This window comes from Propithecus coquereli, unplaced genomic scaffold (assembly GCF_000956105.1).
Source record: "Propithecus coquereli isolate 6110/MARCELLA unplaced genomic scaffold, Pcoq_1.0 Scaffold212, whole genome shotgun sequence".
In the NCBI taxonomy this organism is placed as follows: Eukaryota; Metazoa; Chordata; class Mammalia; order Primates; family Indriidae; genus Propithecus; species Propithecus coquereli.
In genome coordinates, this window is record NW_012146301.1 from 3,990,977 (window position 1) to 3,998,627 (window position 7,651).

The window sequence follows — 7,651 nt, forward strand, 5'->3', positions numbered from 1 at the left end:
AAATCATGTTCTAGAATATTTCACAACATGTGAAAATGCTTATGACATATTGTTTAAAAGGTAGGGTAAAAAAGGTAATTATATTATGATGCAAATATTTCTAAATGTAAGAGGGTATACACAAGGACCTACACCAAAATATTAATGACCAGTAACTCTAGGTGTGGATATTGTAGGTAAATTTAGTGCCATATTTGTAGGTTCTGTGATTTCCATATATTCTTTAAACATACGTATTATTTTGTGACTTTTTAAAAAACCAGCTGATTGCAAGTAAGTATTTCTGCAAGTAAATATTCTGAGCTAGCTTTTTCTAATCTGATGCTCTTTGCTTTCTCCCTTTTCTCCTGGCTTTTCTGTCCCCCTAGATTTTCATCCCTGACTCCTGCTATAACTGTGTTTCTAAGTGCTATTCTCAACTTTCCTGCTCGTGACGCCTCTGATCCTAGAGGGGCCCGGGACTCCTTTATGTACTCTTACAGCCTGGCCGTGCCAGAACACGCCAATGAAAATGTCCTGTGATTAACCGCAACTGTGAATGAGAGGCTGGGGCTGGCGATGGAGCCTGGAAAATTATTTACTTAAGGATAATAGCAAAAGCCAAGAGACCAAAAGCCGTGGCTGAGGGACTAGAACAGAAGTTCAAGGCTGGAGTCTAGGGAGAGAGCTGGCATTTGGGGTTGAGATGAAGAAAAGAGTAACAGAGAGAAAACAGCAAAAAGTGATGTCATGGAAACTGAGAAGAAAGATCTAGAGTATTAAATATTGCTTATTTATACCTAGTAGCAGAATGAGAACAATCGAAGAATGAGTTGAAAACATTTAAAAGGACTCCTAGCAAAAATAATGTTTTGATCATTTAAGAACTCAGAAGAGCAATTTCAGGAAAAGGATACACTAAAAAAATTTTGACATGTTGTCTTTTATGATTAGAAATATGGAAGATCATCCTAAACATAACACCTGGTTTCAGAGGAGGGATAAAGTCCAGGAAAGAAACTTTTGAGTGATGTATGCTCACCCAGAAAGCCCCATGACAGAAAACCCAGCAAGCATGAGGCTCAAAGAGACATTTGGATCACATACGTGATGCATATACTGAATCACATGCTTCTAAAGCCAGCTACTCATTGTAAAGAGCAGTCTTAAGAGGGCAGAAGACTGTTCCCAGGTTCTCTTTCTAAGGACCTATTGGAGGGCTCCAGTATTGTTGAAAGAATTGTTAGCAGGACAGTACTGACCTGTCACTATTTACCATAAACCATGACTTCCTTCCAGTCTTGGTACCACGTGAGAACACAGTGAGTCCTTTGGCCTTTCCTATTTGTGCCTCTCCTCCCTTTTATATCTGTTGTATCTTTCCCTGACAATGGTTAATTACAGAAGTTAGTCAAAGCATTTTTTTCCTATTAAGGCTGAGAATTTTTTAAAGAAATTAGAGTTTTAAAATCTCAGTAATGTATCATTAAGGATAGATTTTTTTCACTTGTAATCATACTTTAATGATACTACAAGACATGCGTGCAAAGATTACCTGTTAGTTGATATCACTGAGTGCTCCCTGTGTTCAGGCACAGTTTTAAATGCTTTCCACACATTGACTCATAATTCTCAAACCACTCTATGAGGTAGTGCTATTAATACTTTCGTTCGTAAAAACTGAGTGAAGAAAGTTTAAATAGCTTCTCAGGGTCACAGAGACTCCCCCTGGTGCTGTATATAAGAGAAGACCCAGTCTCTCTGTAAAGACCTTTTTTTCCCCTCATTGACTATGTATTTATCAGGTGCTGACTATATGCCAATCAGACACTGTTGCCTAGTTCTGGAGGGCAGTAAACAATAAAACAGACATGAAAGCTGTCCTCAAAGAGCTCACAATCTACTATCACAGTGCCTCCAAGTACTTTCACATCTGGGTACCCATAAAATATATTTGTAGTGGAGTAAAGAGAAGAGACTCTGTGATCCACTGCCACCCTGCACTCTGCCGAGTGTCCCTGAGGCTACGGGAACTGGATGATCTGCACGTCCACTGCCCATTCTGAGAACATGGGTGCATCCCATTCCCATAAGGATAACTCTGGAGTTGAGAATGCAGATAAATATATTAATATATCACATTACATTGCATGGTAATATTTTCAGGGACATAAGTTCAATGCTAGGGACATCGCCAGGGACTATAGAGCAACTTAAAAGAAAGGCCTAATTCAGTCTAGGGTAGATCAGGAGTGATTCCCAAGGAAATAACATCTAACTTAAAAAACAATGGATGGGTTTGCCAAGTGAATGAAGAAGAAAGGGAGGAGTGCTCCAAGAAAACTAGAAAAAAAAGAGAACAATAAGATTCATTTTGAGGAGTGTATGCTGTTGCTTGCACCCCCTCGTCTGGGCAGCAGAAAGGGACCAGGGACCCACGTGTTGCCTCTTTAGACTGGGGCTGGCCGGTGCTGAAGGCGCTGCAGTTTACACTCAGTTATTTGGACCACCCAACTCCACAGTTAGGAATGGCTTATTTCAAACTCAGGAAGGTATAGAATGTAAAACATGTTGGCTGCCAGCTGTGTGCATACCCAAAGAGCCAAACAGGTGAAGTCAAACATGCACGAAACCATAATGTGACTCTAGCATGTTGATCCATTGCCAAGGAAGAAGGGCTGTCACTTATTTTGTAACCTCAAGGTTCCCGCAGCTGGCTTTAAAAGCATAGTAAAAGGTGAGCTCATTTCACAGTTAATTTCCAACAATATTTACCAAAATCTAGCTGTAGAATGCTGGATCCATGACCATATGAATCTGGAAGGCAAGCCAGCATTTTCCTTTGGAGAAATTCTCCCTCTGTTGTAATTGGTAGGCCTCAGAATCCTTGGCAGGAATGTAACCTGAATCTGATGAAAAAAGTATAAAACTGGCTGGGAGAAGTGGAGGAGGAACAGTCTACCATGATATGGGTAATATCAAGTTGACTTTCTTTCCAACCCAAACAAGTCTGATAGGACGGAAAAGGAACACCTGGAATTAGTTGTGAGAGCTCTGAATGCTGTCCAACCCAAGTGAGATGTTCAGGCTACCAAAAGATTTGGGCTTTCACCTGATGGACAGTTTAAAATCTCAGGAATAGCTTCTAAGATTGTCCAGAGTACTGCTCATCGCTTTATTGCACGTTATTACCTAGTACCGATGGGACCTTCTTGTCCTCTTTGCTGAGGAGCCCTTGCCGAGGGATTAGGAGCAGTATCATTGCCAGCACACCTTCCTTAGTACAAAGTATTTTGTAAAAGGATCCCACTCTGACCTGAGAAGTACTGATGAATGCTATTGCTGCAGGCTATGCTGGTATCACCAAACCAATAATCACATTAACCTAATAAACCCAACAGAGGAGACACTGTTTTCTGGAATAAACAGCAAAGCCAAAGAATGACAAACTTGGGAGTGGATATATGGCAAAACTCCAAAGTTTAGTGTAAACACTTCCTTTAATGTATTATAACAGTCACACCTGGAAATTAAAGTATTCATAGACATAAAGAATGGAAGAATTGAAATCTGTAATATTGAAGCACTCTATCATTGGTTGCCACTAAAATGTATAATGAATTAAATTCAAGTTCTGTTGGCAGTAAGTTTTGCCCAATTGAAACTACTGTGCTAACAAATATGTCACTTAGAACATATCCACAAGACCATGCACTGCAGAGTAAAGGGAATACTCCCTGTGAAAAAATTAAGGGAGTCATGTGATTCCAAGTAAATTTCTTAATACTGACAGTTTCAATGAGAAAATTAAAAATTTTAAATTTAAAAAACAAAAAAGATTCACTGTGAGGCACTGGAATACATTTGATGAGGATGGCTGGATTATAGATGTGTGTGCTTGGGTGCCTGAGGGCAGAGTGTAGGGGCTGAGCTCACTTGGAAACTATGTGCCTATTTCTGTGAAAACACAATGTTACACTGAGGACATTCATGTTTTGAGACTAGAGGCCACAGGTAGGCTTAGTTTCTTACATCAAAGATGGGGGACGGACGCACTTGAAGCTCTGACTCGGGGTAGGAGGGGCAAGGGCAATAGATGTAAACTAAACATTTGTACCCCTATAATATGCTGAAATAAAAAAAAAAGAAAAAAAGATGTCATAACCAAGTACGAGTTGAATTTTTTTTTGTCTTTGCAAAGGGCTAGCATTCTTTTTTTAATGTGGGCATGGGAGCAATTTACATAGGAAATATACACAATGCTAACAAATACCTGCAGAAACAACACCTGCCCTTTCCTTTGCCAGCTTTGCTTTGGTTTCAAAAATGGCAACCACTAGCTGGGACTAATGGATTTTTAAAATTCTTCTAATGCCCACATATGAAACCGAAATAAACAGATACTAAACTTAACAAGGAAACTGCATTCACCATCCAATTAGTGACCAAATAGAGAAAAGCTTTTCAACTCACTGTCTGGTGCTTTTTTGTTTTCCCAAATGTCTCTTCTACTTTCTCCTAGCTCTCCCCAGAGAGTGAACTATGTGTTAGCCCCACTGCCAGAGAGTTGCCAAGTTGACTCAAGTGCAGTTGAGTCCCAGGTTTCATCGGGGAATTTATAGCCCACGCTTCTACATTGACTAGCATTATTCAAGCAAAAGAATAAAAATAAAACAAAACAGTATTTGCTCCATCAGATTGGGAGGTAAAGCAACCAGTGCCTTCAGCAGAGAGAAAAGAGAATTTGTAATAGGCTTACACTTGAAAAGGAAATAGAAATTATTCCAGACGTTTTCTATCAGTCTGATTATGTTTGGGGAGAAAAAAAGAGATGAGTCATGTCAGAATGTTATGTTACCGTGATTTGATGCAGGAGTTGTTTCATCAGACCAGACTGGAATGTGTCAGGTCCACTATCCTATAGACTAAGGCCTGGCATATGCAAAAGTTTGACCTGAAGCCTTCTTTCAAAACCAGTGACCCTTCAGCCAAAGTATTTCCTGTAGGTAGCAAAGCAATGTAATCTTTACTGGAATGCCTGTGAACCTTGGTGATATTTTCTCTCCATGAAAACAGTCCTCTCTCTAGTTATGGTCTCTCCATGCACAGGTTAATCTGATTAGCTCCAGGACCTGGATGTGAGGTTCTCTCATCCCTCAGTGATTATCTTGGCTTATTTACCTTTGGAGAAACATGCATTTATATGGAGGTATCAATTTCTTTCCAAAGAAGAGATTGCATTAGGAATGTCAGGCAATGGATGACATTCTGGACATTTGACTTAATTTATTCCTGGGATTTAGTCTAAGGAAGTAATCCAAAATTTAATGCAAATTGTGCATGTTTTGCTTTACTATCTATTTTCCACAGAAAGGATTTCTTTTTAGTTCTTGTATCCTTTTAGTGATGCTGTTATAAAAATCCCTATGTGGATACATAATCAAATGCAAATAAGTCCAAGAAATGTCTATTTTGCTCTTGAATTACAGTATTCTCTATGCAAATAGTAGCATTTAAACTTGCACAGAGATTTCTCTGTTCAATGCCAGCACCACACAAAACATCATAATGTGGCCTAGTCTTCAGGTTACTGCATTTCATCTTTTTCTTTATACACAGCAGGAACAATATCAGTTCTAATCTCTCCAAAATGCCATGTATGCTTTTCTGATTGATTTTTGAGGTATAGTACACATCAGTACATGCCCCAAAGAAGAATCTAGTAGTTACAAAGTCATCTGAAAAAAGACATTAGGTTACATACCTTATTAAGGGCTTTTCATCTTTATTCAAACGTGGAAAAGTCCAATGACGTAAATTAATCTTATAAAACTAGTCTGTTAAATATATCCACCTGATATAAGATGTGAAATAAATGTCAATCTTTCCTGAAACATTATTCCTGATATAATTTGTAATCAATTTGGAGAAATGGACCAACTTTGATCTCTCAAGTATTTCTGAGTTAAATTAGGTAAAACCTTTGTATACTTAAAGCCATCATTATAATCATTTGGAACAGACATAAGGAAATTTAAAGTAAATGACAGCTTGTTCCTGAACTTGCAATTATATTGGATGTATACATCATATTTGTAATAAATCTAATACAATCACCACTCTTATTTATCTGTAAAATATAAATCAGCTAAAATGTGCTTCTCCAGCTGTCTACATACCCCAATTTATTAAAACCCAATCAGTAAGTACTAGGCACAAAAAAAGTTCTTAGTGCTACGAGGGGCTCTACAGACAAATGGAACACATTTTCTGTCATCAAGAAGTTTAAAGCTTATTGGGAAAAATGTTAACAATGTGGGAAAGTAGGGAAGTGTATACAGGAACTCTCTGTACTACCTTTGCAACTTTTATGTAAACCTGAAATTATTTTGAAAGCATCTTTTAAAAATCTTTTGGGTAAAATAAAATGTATTCTTATGTAATTATAAAGAGAAAAGACATAAAGCAAGATAGCTAACGAAGATTAACAGCAGGTGGTTCCACTTAATTGTCAATCAATAATACTGACTGGTGCCGGAGGAGCTCAGGGTAGTTAACCAAAGGTAGATTAGGCAAAATCCTGCCTGGAGGTTAGGCCACCTGCTTTCAGTCTGTTGTAATTATGTACAACAAAATGTGAAACCCTGAAAGCAAACAGACTTAACAAATACCACATGATACCATAGAAATCTTGTAGAAATCCCCTACCTTTTTGTGAAAGGCAAATCCCTTTTGTTCCACCCAAACACAGAAACAAACAAGCCCAAAATAGCCAAACTGAATTTTGAAATACATAGGCCTTTTCCTAGCTGAAATAAGCCAAAATAAACAACCAAAAGCCTTGAAAACTACCAACATCTGAAACATGAGTCACAAAATCTTACTTCTGACAATGTGGACAAAAATCCATAGGTCAGAAAGAAGTCCATTTTCTAGAAAGCGAAGGGCATGAGACTTTTATAAACAAGGTTTTTAACTGTAATTTCAACAGTGCAGTTGTTTCAATTAGCATAGCTCTCCAAATTTGTCTTAGAGGAAACAAAGGAAATAAAAGGATGTAGGGGTTTTCATAAATGACAATGGGTATTATTCTCTCTGAATAATGAAACGGTGTCCACTGGATACGATGCATCATATATCGTGTATGTGTTCAAGTACATCTGAGGCATTATTAACAAGTTTAAGGCAAATGTGTCCCATAAGCAAAAAACCATGAATGCATTTATTATATAGATATGTGAAATGGGATGAAAATAAAAGTGGGACAAGTATAGAACTATGAGCACACGTTTCTGTGCTCCTGGTTAGTGAGTAGCAAGGAACATATAAGCCTGGGTAGCTGGGGAGAGATGAATCCCAGCACTGCTCTGACACCATCCAGCAGGTAATGACGTTCAGGGACTCTGTGACTCCATTGCTCAATCTGCCAAACAATATTCATCAAACTCTTCCTATCAATCAAATTGCCAAAGAGTACATCCCTGTGAGGGCTCACTCTGAAGATGGAAAACCTATGACTATGCCTCTGATTTTTATTAAAATCATGACAGGGGGTTATTGAATTTTCACTCCATATTGTTAGGTTTCAAGGACATGGTTCTCCTGGTGTTGTACATAAGATACTATAGTAATGAAAAAAACTATATTGAGGTTCTGCTGTACTTCTAAGACA

The 7,651-nt window shown here is 38.2% G+C and overlaps 1 pseudogene; it reads left to right on the forward strand.

The window, feature by feature from the left end:
• The first annotated feature begins 2,507 nt into the window (after nt 1-2,507).
• On the forward strand, nt 2,508-3,744 carry LOC105810440 (annotated as a pseudogene).
• The last annotated feature ends 3,907 nt before the right edge of the window (nt 3,745-7,651 follow it).